Source organism: Trichoplusia ni, chromosome 5, assembly GCF_003590095.1.
Source record: "Trichoplusia ni isolate ovarian cell line Hi5 chromosome 5, tn1, whole genome shotgun sequence".
Taxonomy (NCBI): Eukaryota; Metazoa; Arthropoda; class Insecta; order Lepidoptera; family Noctuidae; genus Trichoplusia; species Trichoplusia ni.
Genome location: NC_039482.1, coordinates 1,089,763 through 1,108,106, shown reverse-complemented (window position 1 = coordinate 1,108,106; position 18,344 = coordinate 1,089,763). Strand labels below are relative to the sequence as shown.

The 18,344-nt window shown below is 37.7% G+C and overlaps 1 long non-coding RNA gene across 2 annotated transcripts in view; it reads right to left on the bottom strand.

Moving 5' to 3' along the window:
* LOC113493966 overlaps window positions 1–17,743 on the bottom strand; it is a 38,472-nt gene extending 20,729 nt beyond the window's left edge. Inside the window, exons 1-3 of one of the 2 annotated variants that reach the window (XR_003400619.1) lie at window positions 16,740–17,743; window positions 16,358–16,650; window positions 10,565–10,657 (exon numbers count right to left, since the gene is read on the bottom strand). This is a non-coding gene — a long non-coding RNA (uncharacterized LOC113493966). The remainder of the gene's footprint in view (window positions 1–10,564; window positions 10,658–16,357; window positions 16,651–16,739) is intronic. The other variant, XR_003400618.1, reaches the window with a different exon arrangement.
* Between the last annotated feature and the right edge of the window lie 601 nt (window positions 17,744–18,344).

The window sequence follows — 18,344 nt, the reverse complement described above, 5'->3', positions numbered from 1 at the left end:
TTTTCATACGTTAAGAATAAATACTTTTTTTTAATATTAAATAATCAAAGATGATAGGAAGATAGTTTAATGGCACTTGGTAATGTAAGTGTGACGTCACTGGGGTAGGGGTCCGAGAAGTATTCTCTAGAGCTCCTTACGCGAAGTGTAAATTCTGACTTCCCGTTTCATAAAACATCAGTTTTTTTACACACGTTTGTAAAACATTCAAAACAACTTTACCATAATTCAATTATTCAGAAGTATTGTAATTCAAATTTATCAATGTGAATACATAATAACCAAAAGTTTTCAAAATCAATATATGTAATAAATTCAATAGATGCAGGAGTGAATATAAAATATGTATGTTTGCATTCCGTGATTCGGTTTGATATATTGGTTTACAGTGTTGCAGCTTTGTGGAATAATAAATATCTATCCCAAACGTCAACCGATTCGCGACGTTTCTTCCGCTTCCTAACTTAATTTAGGAATCTGGTTAGTCGAGCGCGAAGTGACTGCTTACTAAAGAAAAAAGTAGTAGCACTTGTAACTGTTAGTTTATATAAATAACTGTATTACAGTAATACTACGACCACTAAAACGAAAAGCTTAAACTTTCTTAGTTAATAACTAAGACGTTATCTAAAATCCCGACACACAAAGATATCAGGAAGATATGACACAAAATTCTTCCGTAACAAAATTTAAGTAAAGCTTCCAAAGATCCAAAAAGACTGCTTCAATACTGTGAAAAATGTAGAGCAAACATGTCCATGTAACATTATGAACGGCGACAAGGGCAAGATTGGCGAAGACGGGGCGTTCAAACCTATTTTAGAGTGATGATAAGCGGTGCACGGCTTGCTTATTGTGACTATAAGGTGAGATGACGTTTACGTCGCGGGCAATGAGAGTAGCGACTGGGTCGCAACATGACGGGAGACAAGCATGCATAACAACCCTCTTGATATTCTAAATAGAGAGAATTTATAATCCGATCATCTGTTGTAAGTTCGGTGAAGGTTGTAGAGACATTCTAGTAAAGATTCTGGTATTTTTTTATGTGACTTATTTATCAAATATCGTTTTTAACTAACTATATCTGAATCTACTTAGAAATAAGGATCTGTGAGAGATTGCAAAATATGTATATGGCAACAACGCCATGCTTGCGTATTTTTTTGTCCTGACTAAAGGCCCGAGATTTTGGTAAGCAGATGATACTGTAAGAAACGAGTTAACAGCCAATTATAAGAGGTATTCGATAAAATGTTTTCCAATTATCCATAGATATGTTTCCAACAATTCTATTTTGACGTAAGCCAGGTAGAGATTATGTCAAAATGTTGAAGTAATGTACATTTGAGAAAACCCTCTGTTTCGTATTTGTTTGAGTTATTGATTTGAACATTATACCTAATATCAATCATTTATAATGTTTGCTTGCTATGTCATTTATTAAGGCAAGTTTTGACAGGAAATATTTGTGTGGCCTCGGTTTACCTCCTACTTATGTCACCATCTTCTAATTATTTCATTAATTAAACCGCGACACGCATTATAAACTTATTCCGCAATTTGTTTACAATACTGGTCTAAAACAAAGTGGGGTTCTTAAAAAATTGTAAACCAAACACGGACACGAAAATAATCAATAAATTTAAAGTAAGTAACCTTTAAAAAGCCTATAAGTACTCGAATGACGTAGTATCTATGTGTTCTAGATTTTAGTAGCGCTAGTTTTTAAGCTAAATAGGACTTTATAACAAGGGTCTAAGATGCCTTTTTAAAAACACTTCAACTATTTGTGGTACGCAGTACTTTATACGGTGTTTGTTTACCTTACTATAAAAACAAAAGAGGTTACTTACATTTTTTAGCGAATTCCGTCACAATACAAATTTGGGACTCGGTTGTGTTCACTTTGTGCGTTTAAATTGTATGTAGGTTACGAAGGAGCGTCTTTTGGCCGCGCGTCGTGCCCGATCGACTTTCACCCGGCAATGTGAACCCAAAGTCGTTGGGACCCTGGCTGGCTCACCCCCGCGCGCCGATTGGACACTTCATGTTCATACTTTTTGCTGATACATTAGAATTTACACATATACCTATCTATATTATGTTAAAGAGTACCGCTTTAAATTTTTAAGTATTTTTCGGATTTTAATTCGGTTAATTTTAAAATAAATAGGCGTCATTGTGCTGTGTGAAAAAAAAATCATGAGTTTTTTTATTTCCAAAACGTTTTTTTTTTCTTTACGAATTTACACATTTTATTTTTTTAATCAATACTATTTTAAATATCAATAATACAATCTCAACATTTCAAGAGTCCAATTTCATTTTAAGATAAGATTTCATTATTAAAAAAAAAGAAGAGGAAATATAATATAGAGTTTGCGAATATTGGTAAAGGTTGCGTTATTTTACAAATCAATCGTACAGCGCATGCGTGTTTCATTGTGTGCCAGTGACGACGTTCCCTGTTGGCTTGTAGGTATCTCGTATCTACTTATTTCTCAAATATTTCATTTTAGGGAAATAGCTCTAGCGTGAAAACGTAATATTAAACCGTGTCAAATAAAAGTTGAGACAAAACAAAACCGGTAGATAGAATGCCAATAATACATCGAATAAACTTAGTATTTAAAAAAGAAAATGTTTATGGTTATAAAAAATAAACTGTTAGATAAAAAAAAAATAAGTAAATCGACACCTTCTATTTTTAAAACTCCAATAAAAAATAAATCCTGCTTTAAAAATAGAATTGTAATAAGTCCCGACATTAAATAAAATATCGTTATCGGATTTATGTTTCTATTTTTAAAAACTCTTTACCCTTTAAAAATATTGCTTCGAGTTTACCGTTGGTGCAAGAATATTCGTTTTGCAAACGTGACGCAGTTACTGAACGTAACTTGGTTTCGTGCCGCCTACTGGAAATTATATCAACATCGCAGCGTCATAAACCAATAAAATAAGTGCAATAAAAATCACAGTAACTAGAACTGAGAGTAAAGCAACTTTTCTCGTAAATACTATTACCCAGAGACGTGCAAACTTAGGTAAATAAACAAGTATGAAATAAGTTTTCTCAAAGTTGGCTCGATATTACGTTTGAGTTAAATGTGAGAGCAAGGTCTCTTAGTAGTTCTTAGTGTTCATTTAGTAGAGTATTTCTTGTAGGAAAACTGAAATGTAAGTAACTTAGCTCTGAGAGGTTTTTAAGTCTATCCGTATTTTAGTAATTTAAATTTCTGTCTGTATTTCTCTGTACGAGTTCATAACTAGGATGTTTACGGCATCCAATGTGTATTTTTTTTTGTTCAATCAGATATCATAATTAATTTACTGACTCGGAAATCTATTAATGAACGATGATAAAATAGCATATTTTTGTAGATTGCTTTTTTTTAACTCTTTGTACAAAACATAAATCGTCGCGAGTAACAGCCGTATTTAGCCTGTTATTTCTTGTCGATATATAGCAAAAGATTTAACTGTTGTCGCGTATTCGCGTAGATTATACATATTATGGTGGACCTTGCGGATCAAAAACACCGCTGTCTCGTCCTTGTCATTGCCAAAGTCGGCAGTTCCCGATACCTGCTGACCTCAGAGTAACGGCCTCGGTGATGCCGCTGCGGGTTCAACGCCACGCGTTTTTTCGCCAACTTTTACAACGCCATTCAACGATTCGATTTTTTGCAATACAACTTTAATAACGTATTAATATCGTACCTATTGATCTTATACGAAAATAAATGCTTGTTTAAAGCTGAGCTGAGCTTAGCTGTTAGAAAAAATACAAAATTAGATAATTACTTTAGTCAGTTCAAAAGTACTTCGTTCAATTTTCACACGAGTGCCTTTTAAGTAACATACATTCATAGCCGAAACAGTGATAGCGTGATGGCGGAAATTTTGTGAAAAGCCACACAGCTAGAGCACTTAGGAAGCAGTAAAGGGAGGGTGGGGGGGGGGTGATATGGAGTGCTGTCAAATCATTTTACGTCCAAAAAGTTCTATATAGTTTACTATGTATCCATTTATCTTGAATCTTGAAAGAATATTGTCTTTTTTTCCAATATTATATTTACTTAATGTCTATAGCAAACCTACACGGGAAGTTTATGACGTACCTAACATATTTTTTAGTGTTAAAACGGTTCGACTACAAGTCAGCCTTACAGAAAAGAGCGTTCTTTAATTGATTAAAGAAATTAATTGAAAAAATATATATATTATGGTCTCCCAACTAATGTATGACTGTTGGTTTTAATTTGTATTATTTATTGTTTTACCGGCAACAGATATACAAACTCATGCTACATGAGTACTGACTGGTGACAGAAGACGTCTGCGCCTCTTTCATCGTCATATTATTTCATTTTTACCCTTTATATACGGAACCTCGTTTTATTTTATTTTTGTTCTTCAGTTGAGATTACCATGTAATTCTGCGGACTCAGGCCGGCCGACGACGGGGCCCTTGACTTAATAATGCAATAGAAGTGGGCTTCGGTCACCGAGATGAGTATCATTCGTCAGTTCACTTTAAAATGTCAAGATCTTTCCTCGTTTTAGTTTATAAACTATTTTATTATTTAGAGACGCTAATTTAAAAGTGGAACCTAGAATGAAGCCTGGTTGTGAGACTTTTTAAATTGAATATAAATTTGGAACGTTGAAATACTGTATTTAAAACGATATTTTATAATTTGCGATTTAGTAGTCGTATCTGCAATACACAAGTACTAATTATAATTAAACTTTCCGTGATATAATCTGGTCCACAAAACATTAAACTTTAGTTATTATGACTCCGCTATGAACGAAGTCAGCTAAAGCTCGCTGAGATTTAATCGTAAAATCTCATTCTTTACACAATAATATTAAACTGGAGTTATTCGAGATATCAAAGTCTAGTTTAATTATACTGAGACACAAAGCCATGGGAGATGGAGTTTAATTAATAATAGGACAAAAACACGCAAAAGATTTTTCCTTGTGGACACTTGATCAGAAACAGCTAATTATATTAAACACTTCCCATGGTAACTGGTTTTATCCAATTTACCGAGACAAATGAAAACAGCTTCGATGTTTAAAATATTGATGATAAAAAAATACAAAGAGGTTTAATGACATTGTTAACAGTTAACAAGTTTAGGGTAGCGATTGACCAATATTGTTAAAGAAAAACACTAGACGATCGGTGGGATAGAATTATGTGCGCCATTTATTTGGCAAGGTCCCAAGCTTGAAATCAATCCTGACTTTATCTCCGGACAAACCGACGAATAAACATTATATTTTACTCTTTTATTGTTTCGATTTAACTGGTATGCGCTGTAAATTGTGATATTTATATATGTTGAGCTAAACTAATGCAATACAGCTGCATATGAAAACTGATAAATGTGGTGAAAACACGTAAGAAAACTTGAATTTCTCACGTCTGAATTCACGATTCTAAACGCACTTATTTTTAGCGTGAAATTGTCAAACTATTTTAAATAACAAGAAAATAAGTGCGCGTGATAAGTGAAGCCGTATTTAAAGCGTAGAAATTCTTTCAAATTAATCACGGCTTTATCATTACTCCAGTAAGGTCCATTTTCATGATTCGCTCTTTTGTATCTACAGTAAATTTGAATCAACTTGTTTCCAAAATGCTGTTATCTAATACATTATGATATATAACAAACATTGAATTCTCTTATCAGTTACGCAACGAACAAAACATGATAGACCTGTGTTGTGTGACCTTTCCGATCTCGATTGTGACTCAATTGGGATATTTTTACAACTAAACGACCTCTGTCAATTTATTTTTTAATATTATATCAATAAACCTAGATTGATAATATTTTCATTAACATCGAGAATTTTTAAGTAGAGCGCGTACTTTTTAGCGTAAACTTTCGTAATGCGTTTAGATAGATGTTCTAAATTCGAGTATAACTTTTTTTAAATGAATGATTCTGAAGCAATGGTTTTAAAATATAAAGCTGTTAATCATGTATGGGTTATAGAGGGATGCCTTAATATTTTATTTAGATCGCGTGCAGTAGATTGGCTTTTAAATCGAATAATAAATAGGGAAAAATGCCAAGACCTTTTCAGTGAGTGAATTGCTAATGGCTATATTCGTGCTACCTTTAAAGTTGTTTCTTTTCTATTTTAAAATGTATCCAATTTTATATTAAAAGAACCGGTTGAGTGTTATTCCGACGGGAGACGTGGAGGGCTCCACAGAATTAGGCTAAACAAAAGATTACATTAAACGTTACTAAACTATTTTACGTTACTAAAACAAAAACACGTCATCTGTTAAAAAATAACTTTTCTATATATGAACGGACAGACAGAAAATATAACTACTTTCCTATTTAGACAGCGTTGAAAGTCATTTGTAAAAAGCGAAACATTATTATCGTCTCTTTATAATAAATACAAAGTGGCGTTATCTGCTCCGCGGGGACGATTAATAACAGATTTATCAACCACTCGCTCACATGCAATTGCTCTTGCTTTTGAATTCCCGTTTTAATCGCATACAGTTGACTACGATACGTAAATAATAAACGGAATATTTTCATATAAAATACACTTTTAAAACGAATGGATGGATTTGATTTTTGGGGTTCTGTCGCTAAAAGTAAAAACGGAACTTTATTACTAGATAATTCACCGCTGTGTGTCCGTCTGTCTGTATGTCTGTCATCAAGCTATCACACCTATACAGTTGAAATTTTCACAGATAATGTATTTCTATTCACACTATAACAACAAATAAACATCGAATTTAAGCAACGTTTGGTGAGCTCATAATTTTGCGGGTGACCAATTCTTGTTTCCTCTAATCTGATTGTAGGAAACCATAGTTGTCTCGAGAGCGATTCACAATTGACCGGTTATTTATGATGAATGTGATAATGCTAACGTGTAATGTTTAAATAACATAACGGTATTTTTTAACAATATTTTGAGCGTCTCTAAAACGAACTAGAAAATAGCTTAAATGCAAAAAAAAACACTTTCAAAATCGGCATTTTGTTTAAGTGAAAATTTGAAATATATTTGTCTCTACATCAAAAACGTAACTGGGCAAAATGTAGTGCTGGAAATATAGCCTTTTAAATTTTTTGACGTTTGACCTTTAGTTAAGACTAAGCTTTATGTAAATGTATCTTGAAAATCAGTGCGTACTTTGCCGCCCCAATTTGGAGGTGAACATTACAGCATCAATGCCTAATTAATTCCAAAAGTACCAAGTTAACATCCAGTATATTATCCATTTCTGTGGATATTTAGGTACCTGCGTCCTTTACTCGCATGAATGTCATAACGCAATTCCTATTTCCTGCTCCAAACAGATTGCATATTTTATATTAAATTTCAGTTGAAATCAGTGATGTGTAATAAATTGGATTTAAGTTCGCTTCGTGACTTCCGTTATTAGGACCCGTGCCGCCTGTGCATATATTACGGAGTCACTCGAAAATATTTTAATTAGATGCCCTGGTGTATCGTGCAAACACCCACATAATAATATTCAGATCGATTCAGAATTTTACATGGAAATAAAATGTATTATTCAGGTATTATAATAATCACATATTCAAGAGTCGCTCATGATTTAGAACTTGAATTTTGAGACTCATTTCCGAATGTTTATATTAACTTTAATATTGTGTATCAGTTAGGTAACGAATGTCTTAAGTTTAAATTGAGAACACACTTGGAAATATAATATATAGCTCCAAGCGATGCGTAAAATCTCTCTGACAAACGTCAACAGATTCGATCAAACTCATTGATTGAAATTGAAAATGGTTCTTAATCCGATAATTATAAGGGTAGTTTTTACAAAACTGAATGCTCGAAAAAAAAGGGTGTTGTATTCGCGTCTTGCTATCCGTATTGCCGTCTGGGAATGTGTTAATACCAATAGTCGCTGGACTTCCAATACTTTCCCGACCTGAATGCCGTGCGGTGGAACGAAACGGAACGCCATTGCCATCGGCATTACAATTACAGGAATATAGTCGATATAAAGATAGATTTTTAGAAAATTTGACGGTACTTTCAATTTGTTGGTTTACGAAACCAAAAGGCAAAATAATTTTATTTTATCGAATTTGGGAACTGAATACTAGAGACGCGTAGAGACACTTAGACCAAAACTTCAAGCCTAATATTAATAATAACTTTTAACGAACTTTATAACAATTGTAGAGTCAAGTATTTGTCTAATTGACAGGGTTCTAATCATTCTAATTCAAACAAACATACGAACTAGCGATAACCAATAATACCAAATAATATTACGTTTGTTGTGACAGTGATACGGAATGCCATATTCTAAAGACGTCATCCGTTATCGACGGATAAGAAATGCATAGCACTGAGACGTAATTCAACGCTTTTGTAACTAAATCTGATCGCATTATAGATTATTGTAAAGGTCACTTAAAAAATTTACGTACTGATAGTAAGACCTTCTTAAAGTTCGTATAGGCTCCGACAATTGCATCAGAATTGGCACTCCAAAGAGCATCAATACCGTACTCAATTCCTAAAAAAGAATACTATTGGAGATCCTACCACCTACTTTTTTATTGTCCGGCGTGACAAGTTAATGACTTTAACCCACGCCGAGGGTGCAACGTGGGGTATATCAGACTCTCCCCGACTAAAAACACACCGGGCCCCTACATTTGCCTAAGCCAGAGTCAAGGGATACCTAAAACCACGATCCTAATTCTATTGTTGTATTTGTGAAAGTGATACGTTGCTCTTTATCCTATACCGCAGCTTCGCTCTGCAATAGTCGTCTTGTAAGTGATGAAGGTAAGCCCACAAATTAATATTTTATGTTCATGAAATAAGTTACTTTTAAGAATTTTGTTTTTGTAACTTACATATGTATATCTTGCATGTTTCCTTTTGTTATGAATTTGTTATTATTCGTTGTAGACATAACTACTTTAAAGTAATATGTTACTAAGTAGTTTATAACGATACTTCAAAAATGTTAAACATCTTTCTTGTAGTAAAGTTGCCAACAAACTATCAATTGTTTAGCACTAGAACCCACCTACTGAAAGAGTTATTCAACCTCAATATTCAAACTAACAGTTCTTCGCCTCCGCAACACATATCCGTGTTTACAAGATTTAGTAAGCGCCGTAATCACTTTAACTGTCTTGCTTTACTGCGGTCGCACCCTAAACGGATCAGCGTCTGTACCGACCCTGAAAGTGGGACAGTTATCGTGGGAGCGAGATGCCGCTCTACAATGTACAGCTCCGTCCCGCTCGTAAAACGGCGCCAAACAATTGAAGAGCTAACAGTACGCTCTGCAACCGGATTGTTTCGGCCGAATTCCTGAAACCCAGATATGTGTGACATGTATGATGTATGTATTGGATGTTGCGTTATCAAATGCCGCGGTTTGGACACGTAGGGGTCGTAGGATTCCATTGATTGCTGCGTACTAAATCTGTGTCAGTATTGGTTTGGCATAAATTCATTAGCTACCTACATATGTTTATTAATTGGGTCACTTGGTCTGTATTTGAACTTTACAATTTCACACACAGTACACAATATCTCAAATTTAGTTTGAAAATTTAAATTACTCTTTTTGTTTTATCGTTACTGTATAGTACAACATTAATTTTACAATCTATGGAGACTGTCTAGACTTGATACATATTTTTAAAGTCGCACGTGTTACGTTGATGTGTTTATAAAATTAATGTGTCTCTTCTATAAGTCTGGCTCTTGTTTTTTCCTGGGCCTAAACTTCGTAGCGTGTTATCGAACATTCCGCGGAAATTGGCCCATTAAAGACAGAAATGATTTAGAGAACGATTCCTAAACATCAGCGTATATTACGATTGAGAGATTGAAATTAATAGTTGAGACACGTGGAACGCCTTATTCTTACAATTACTACAGTCTTTAAGATTAAGTAGACCCCGATTACTCAGTTTTTCCATTTATAACTTTAGTCTACTCCCTAATGTTTGTTACAAAATTTCGTATTATCAAAACGTATGAAGTTCTTCAAAACAATAGCCGTATCATAATGCGACTTTATTCTACGTTGTAGTAAGTCTGTTGGCTCGCGTCCAATATTCAGTAAACCGCGGGCCGAAGCGCAGTCTCGTCCATTGCTGCGGAATTTGAGAATTTAGTTACATTGCCCGCGCTGCGGCTGTATTAATTAGCGCAATTATCGTTTATGTCGCTATCCTTCAATACAGTGAGCTAAATAAGTGGATTTCCCCGTGAACAGCTGAATGTTAATCGGTTTTTACATATTTTAGGATAGTAATGTAATCTAGGATGTTTTCTGTCTGGACATGATGTATTAAGTTCGAACTATCCTATCAATATAAAAGAATGCTTGGTTTCGAACAATCAAACACCAACCTTGAATATTTTCGCTTTTTTTAACCCTTTTGAATGGTTAACAATTGTGACAGTTGTATCATTTAAAGGTACAACGAGGACCCCGGTGGGTTTGGAAGAAACAAAACCCTAAGGTTACATGTTAACTTACCTGTAAATATGCGAGGTTTAATGACCGGCCATCACAGCTCCGGGCTCTAGACATTCTTCATTCTATTCCTTTGACGCCATTTAACAATTGTACCTGGGTGACAAAACAAAAAGTATTTGTTAATTCTTTGAAATTTCAAAAACGTTTAATTTTTTTACAAAGCATTATGCATAGTCCGTCGTTAAGAGGCAGTATTCAACGAGGGGTCGCATATGTTTGCCAAACCACCCCGGTGTGGCCTGGCCGGCGGCCCCTAGCGAAGATAACGCGCCGAATGCACCCGGCCTACCTACCTGACTGAGACAATTCAAATTACTCACAAACCCGCAACATTAGAGTATAATATAACACCACTAAGAATAACTTTAAGCATTCTAATCTCAACGGCAACTGCTTCGCATGGAACGACAAAGTTTTCTATTGTATAAAGTTCGCCATTCGAACTTCAGAAACTTTAATTATTGTCATAACTTTCCACAATACACAATAATAACGTGAATCGAAAATTAAATTGCGTCGATGTATTAAAGCGGCTTTGTATTGAGCGTTTATTTTAGAATTATTATTACAAACTGCGTCACAGACACGGAATGTGTTGCACAAATTTAAACTCGCCTATTCTGTTTGTTCGTAGGCCGGGGTAAGTTTTTTAATAGAGGCGCAGGTAGCTGCGCGAGAGTCCGAACAGACTCGTTTCACCCCGCGCCCCAGGGTGACGGCAACTTCCAGAAAGTTGTGCCGTATTGTTGCCGCTCTCGAACATAAACTCTGGCGTTCCTGTTCCATGGACCACTTTAAAAATTCCAATACCGGTAAAGTGGGCTTTTTATGCTTTCGTAAGTTACTCCGCGTTGTTTTTACGATCCATTTTAATAGGAATAGAAATAGAGATGGATGAACACTGTTACAGTTTTGTTGAATGTTTTCAGTGTCCATAGATACTATTTTAATTCATAAATACCTTTTAGACGTAAAAGATTTTCGTTTTTTTACTGACTATCAACAATTTTGTTTCATTCGATTTTGACATCCGTAAAGTAATTTTGAAAGCTATTTAGGGCATACGAAACGGCAATAACTTAGTTACCACAAATGATGACATATCCAAGTAAAAATATAGGTAATATTTGGGTACAGTTCGGAATATTACAAGTTACACGGAACGTACGTAAGGTACATACTACTTTAGGCAATTAACTAATTAACAGAACGGATGTTGCCGGCCTCGACATATTCGTTTCAATTGACGAAATTAGTTCATTAAACCACCCTGACCAGTGAGTACGTATACCTATGTCTATCTCGTAAAATTCATTAAGTTATGAATCATTAAGTGCAGGATGGATATTTAATTGTTGATATCTATATGTTCGAAAAATTCTTAGTCTTATACATGACTGAGGAATTTACAAAAATTGCCCCTGTACTAGTAAAAGGTTCACTGTAAAGTGGCAAAAAGACGTTAAAAAACAATGATCAAGTGTAGTAGTGTACTTAATGAATAAGGCTGTAAGACTGCCCAAATAGTGGCTTGGTTTAAGCAGATGTATAAGAGTTACATCATCTGTCTTCTAGAACAGGATATTTTACAGGTACTTAAAAGGACTCTGAGTAAGATAACCTTTTTTTTTATTTGATAGTTCTACTTTTTCATATTTATCAGGAATTACAGCTAATTAACGGACTGCATCAGGAATTGATTCTTTTAGATGGACAGTTTTGTAAGTCCGGTAGCGTCCGAAAGTACGGCTAGACATTGAATCGTATTCGCGGTCACGTTAGTAATGATAATGTTAAATGCGTGCAGCGTCGCTCTACTTGACGTAACGGTACGTCGCGTGACCGACTTCGCCATTTTTTTGGACCCCGCATTTCCCGATCCGAGCAAAAATCTTATTGCACACGCTCCTCGTCTAGAACCAGCAAACATTTGAATATTCAGCAAGCAACATTGATGAATGTAGCCTAACGACTACTAATACCGTTGTACGATAAATACTGCTTGCCGCTGAATATTTAGAGAAAAATTTTACTGATAGCGGAACTTATGCATTCAAATATATGTACACATGTCGGCCGTCTCCTGAATTCTACAAAATGATACATCATTCTGTTAAATATTCTGAATGTCGGATGGGCGTTCGAATCATAAACGGCTGCAAATTAGAGACTCCTTCGATTCACCGGATGACTGGTTAGCCATGCAAAGTCATTCATTCAAATTCGACCATACAGTTCCAAGTCACGTAACGCGTCGCTTCAAATATCCAGCCAGTGCGGACAGCGTCATGGCGTCATCGTCAAGGCGCTATTGTCTTATCCTTTCGCATGATATAACATTTTACATTAAATACTTCTGTAGCTTTAGATCGTGTTTTGTTATACTCCTCTCCATTATCAATTCTGTACTTTGACTACATATTATATTATTCTGGTCCCTATCTTGCTTTCTGTTTCCTGAAAATAAGCTATTTTGACAGTTCAAAATTACATATTTGCAGTATGCTCATAATAAGTTGTGTCTATAAAGCAATATTTTAATATTTAATTTAATATCGATATCGTTAAATCGATATTCGATTTAGGATTTGTATGACGCGACACGATAATACCTAAATATAAACACAATTAATTAATATTTATTAAAAGTCACCTCTAAAATAATGATAAAGAAGTAGTTAACTCTTGTTTGTTTACGCTTTTATTTATTGCCAATATCAATGCACGTATTGTTTAAATAAATATTACGACGTATTTATCTCGGCGAGTCAAGTCGTGGCTTCCACGCATGTGCAAAAATAACATCGTAAAACTCGATAATGAATCTGAAGAAAATAGAAGTGAGGTCGTAGTATAACAAATTCAATGCTAGCCATACACCTGTCCCATACATTATTTGTAACAAGTATATAAATTAAAATAATTATTAATTGTAATCAACAATTAAATTAACGTTAGCGGAGTCTGTATTGCTCCCATCGTAGTCGAAAACTGCGATTACGTAGGCGGATAATAGTGAAGAGTGACGTCATATCCTGCGCAGCTTGCAGTTCTATCAAGCCAACGGTCGTCGCTCCGATAAATTGTGACCGTTTTAAACTTTAACTGACAGCGAGTTTACGTTCACTTACCGTACCGCGTTTATTACAAAATATAATGAAACCAAACTAAGATTTAAAGATGAAAGTGAAATTATTTAAACGATACAAAATGCAAACTTGATGTTATATTGATCAGTAAGCATTTTAATAATATTATTATCTTTTCATAATTCCATGTTAAAAGTATTGTTGTTATTACCGACACGCCGCGATATCGCCCTCAGCTATCAACCCACTTGTTGAGAGCCAACTGAATAGAATTAACAGGCCCCTCCATAACAATATACGTGTTACTGTACTATGAATAAAATGCTGCATCTCGAAAACACGAGAGTAATGGAGGGGATTCACTCGATGAAGCGTGGACACGGGTAATAGCTTTCCAAACGACACGCGACGCGCGATGTAGCGCTCTCGGGGCGCACACAAACAACCCGGCAATCATTGACGGACAATCTGTGTATCAATTGTACACATTATACTGTTTGCGTTTTTTAACAAAACGGGTTCCTATCTTGGTACAGTCATATCCAGGCAGATTTAGTATAGCATGCGCGCCATCTTTGTAGTTGCCGCATTGTGTCTGCAGAATGCCGCAGATCCTACATTTTAAATGTCTTGTATTTAAGTAGTCGCGTTCTTTTGTCTTTGTAAGTACGCGTAAATGATTGTTTTTTTGTTTTTGTATGTGGGTACAATATTAGATTACGATGTGGGTGAGATGAGCTTTCTTCACATACCGCGCATTGCGTGTGCCGCTCGTTGCGGCAGCATTGGCTTCGTTGCACTCCACTTCGCACGAGGCCTGCGTTCGCACATCTAATGAGTCTTCTAGACATTAATCTAGCCGTAAAGTATATTATATACTTAATAATATAGCTATTATCTACAATCTGATGACTGGCAACGGGAATTATTACGTACTATTAAGCATTATTTTAGTAAGCGCATAAGGGGCGATCTCCTTCAGGAGTTTGATAATTGAATTAGGAACTAAGCGTTGTTCGCAGCGGAACGCGGATTTGCAGAATAAGACGTAATACTGATCTGGTTTCAGTCGTAGCTTCCAACAGGTATGTTGAAACACGTGCCTTCTCTTTCCCGCAGAGCGAGGGATGAATAGGTACAACCCTCACCCCTTCCAGGCCGCGAGGGTGCGCGCGCATGCTTCCCTGCCCCACAACTTGTTGAGGATCACGCAACTCGGGCCATCCCTCTACACATTCTGGTTTCAGTGCGCTAAGGTTCACTTTGCTGGTGCATTATTTCAATGTAAACAGCATCCTTTTTGTTTTAAACGAAAGCATCAAAACAAACGTGATATTGAAAACTGAGCACAGTAACCGAATTTTACTATTGACGCTGTTGTTTTAATCAACAACCAGTCAACATAAATGTACATAAATATGTTTTCTATAAAATTATTGAGTTCTGTGTACCCGCGAAACAATTAGAGGATTTTCATGGTGATATGGTAAACTCGTCGTGAGTAACACGTGGATTCTAACATAGTTAGCCGTTGGATCGAGAGGCCCGGCGAGGCGGGCTGGTCATTGGCACGAGGCCACGGGGGCTTCGGCCGCTATATCTCGTGGTAATAACTGACCTAACACTAGGCACACAAACGTAAACGGCAAACGAGGGTAGCATTGCACCTGGCGATGGGGCCGACGCTCCTTTTTACGCTAGCTATCTATTGGCAGTTTATTTTAATCGTGTGCACGCAGATGGCGCGAGCGCAGGGGTCGCACACCCGCCGCCCGCCGCGCCCGATTGTGCACCCTACGGCCGCTAGCACAGGGTGCAGATAGGGCCACACCGGGCCTCGGGCCGGAGTTGTAAACAAACCAGGCGAGGGCAATGGCTGCCTGCCACTCCCCGCGCTCTGCCGCACCGGCGACGCCATTCAACCGGGAAGTTCAAGATTTATTTTTAGCGTTCTACGAAACTACCAATGCTGATAAAATAAATGACTCTCACAGAACTTACTTCATGTACCTTAATTATTGTTGATTATTGGATTATTGTGAGGGAAATGTTCAGCCTGATTTTTTTAGAAACTGTTTTGTAAGCCAGTCCTGAAACAAGTTTTGTAGGAGAGCGAAAGTATAAATACTTGAGGCAGCATTGTAAGGTTCTTAATATGAATTTATCATGTTAACGAGTACTTATTAAACAGGATATAATTGTATAAAACAATAAGAGAACCATGAACACGAGTAGCAGTGGACTGGCACGGCGTCACATGAAAACGAGGAAACGGGTAAATAGATAAGAAAAAATCTAAAATAGTTGGCTATCGTGAACGAACAAACAAATCGTCAATTTTCGGCGACAGGAAATAAAACGGACGGACTGCTATTTCTGTAGCAAAGTAGTTGTACAAAATTTAAATAATCTTGATACATTTGAGAGTCCACAAAGGGTGCCGACAAACAAATGAGATTAACTTGTCCACAAAAGGTCGGTCGATCGCCTATCTCGTAACCGGTTTCGTAAATTTGTAAAGTAGGTATAATACATTCTGGACGAGGTCCATTTATGTTGTCGAAGGGTGCTGGTGTTGTTATGGGGCCAGGTGCAAGGATGGGGTCAATAGCCGCACTGTAAGTAACGTGACCGCCTGACAAGTTTCCGATGAAGGTGTCAACCAATAGTCGTGCGATCCAGTGATCGCTAGGCTACTACTTACTACGCCGCCTAGCATCGGCATTGACATTGGAGTTTCCGCGGGCCGGTGAACCGCGCTAGGGCCAAGAGCGCGGCACCGCTTCCGAAAATTGTTGTCTTCGGCAGCGTCGGCGGCGGCGGCGGTGGCACACGGGAGTCAATGACCCGAGGGCGCGGAGAGCGCGGGAGGGTGCGCGCGCACGCAGCCGCGCCCCGCCTTTATTTATTACGCTACGCGCGGCGCGTTCGGCGCCGACAACGCGCGGTGGGGCGGAGGCCGCATTCCGGGCGGCCGGCGCCGCGGCCCGTTGTGCGCTGCGAAAATAACGCGCACTGTACCGACTTAGCGGCGAAACGACGTCAGTAATCCAGTCACACTTTAAAATAAACTATCTCAAACTTACTCAGATTCGGGAAGGAGACGTGAGCACGTGCGCCAACCTCGTGTACCACTCTACTGTCCCTCTGCTCACAGGCACCAAAGTCACTGTCCATAACGGCAAAAGTCATTATGAAGTCAAAATCAAGCTTCCCGGGCATGCCGTCGCGTCTCGCGCCTCTATATAAGTTAACACATAAGTTCACATGGCGCGCGCGTAGTATTGTTACAGAGCGGCAGAAAGCGCGTTAGCTTCGATGGCGATATGACGCATTAGTGAGCGCGCGGCGCGGCTATACAGAGTGCGCAAGCAGACGGGGTAGAGAAAAGGGCGCGGGGGCCGCGGGAGCGCCCCCCCGCGGCGGCTCTGTGCTGCCCTCTGCGTCGGGCTCATCGACCGCGCTCGCCCTAACCGCGACACGATGTTACTGCCATGCCACTCTCACTGTACCGCAACACGACACGACGCGCTGGGACCACGTCCAGCGTGACACACTATAGCTCAAACACTGAGCTGCCATGATGCTCCACTTGCCTCCTCCACTCAGAACGCCGAGAAGCGCGCTCCGCGTTCAGCTCGCAAATCCGCACGCCCCGATTAGAACCTGGCAACGAAGGGCTCTACCCACTCTACCTACGCGCTAGTAGGCGCCGCTAATGCCAAAGCGTTACTTTTACAGTTGTATTGAGGAAAATCGATTGATGTTCAGGTTCTGAGTAGGAGGATAGTAAAACTGGCACCTTTGAAAGCCTTGTTTCTAGTAGGCCGCTGCGTTAGAACGCAGCTTTAAGCCATTACGTTGGTATGATTCATGGGGTATAAAAAACAAGAGAACGGGGCGTTCGGAACGGCGTTGGTTCCCTCGTGTCGAGCGGCCGAGAGCTGTACGGTACTGGGTGAACGACGTGTCAACAACCACGCGTACGTACGAGTCACGGCTCCACGACACCACGCGCTAGTAATTGATAGATGAGGCATCATTCACCTCTATACTTTATAGTCGCTAAACTTTTGAACCAACCGTTACTAATATTATCTCATATATGGAATAGAAAAAGTATAATACGATTTCATTAAATAGTAGATCTAATTACCAAAATAAAATTAGGTTACGATCTCAAATCAAGATACAAATTTAAAAATACTGCATCAAAAAAATCTCTTTCAGATTGGGCAAACTTTTTCAAAAGAAATTCGAACAAACTAGCTCATCCACTCGTAAAAGTTTTATAACATCGAATGGCCTTAGCTTTTTCTGCAGCATTCAATGAACTGATTTTTTACTCGCTGACGCTTGAGTAAGTACGGCTCAGAATAAGAACTCGTGAGATTGTGGCTCTTCTAACGAGTAGTCATTTGGAACGGTTAGCGGCTGCAGTAGAATTCGTACGAAATCAAAAGTGCACAAGGTGACTAGTGTTTTTGACGTAGAGATTATTTAATCACTTGAAATAAAATAGCCGTTATTGAGAGTAAGCTTTAGGGGATTTTATGACTGTTTTTGAAACAAAATTGTTTATTATGCTCTATTAGAGGAAAGTTGGGAACATTTCTCGACAGTGTTAGGTTAGTTAGGTATTACATACCAACCTATATGAGTTAAAAAATATTTTAGTAAATTACTAAATA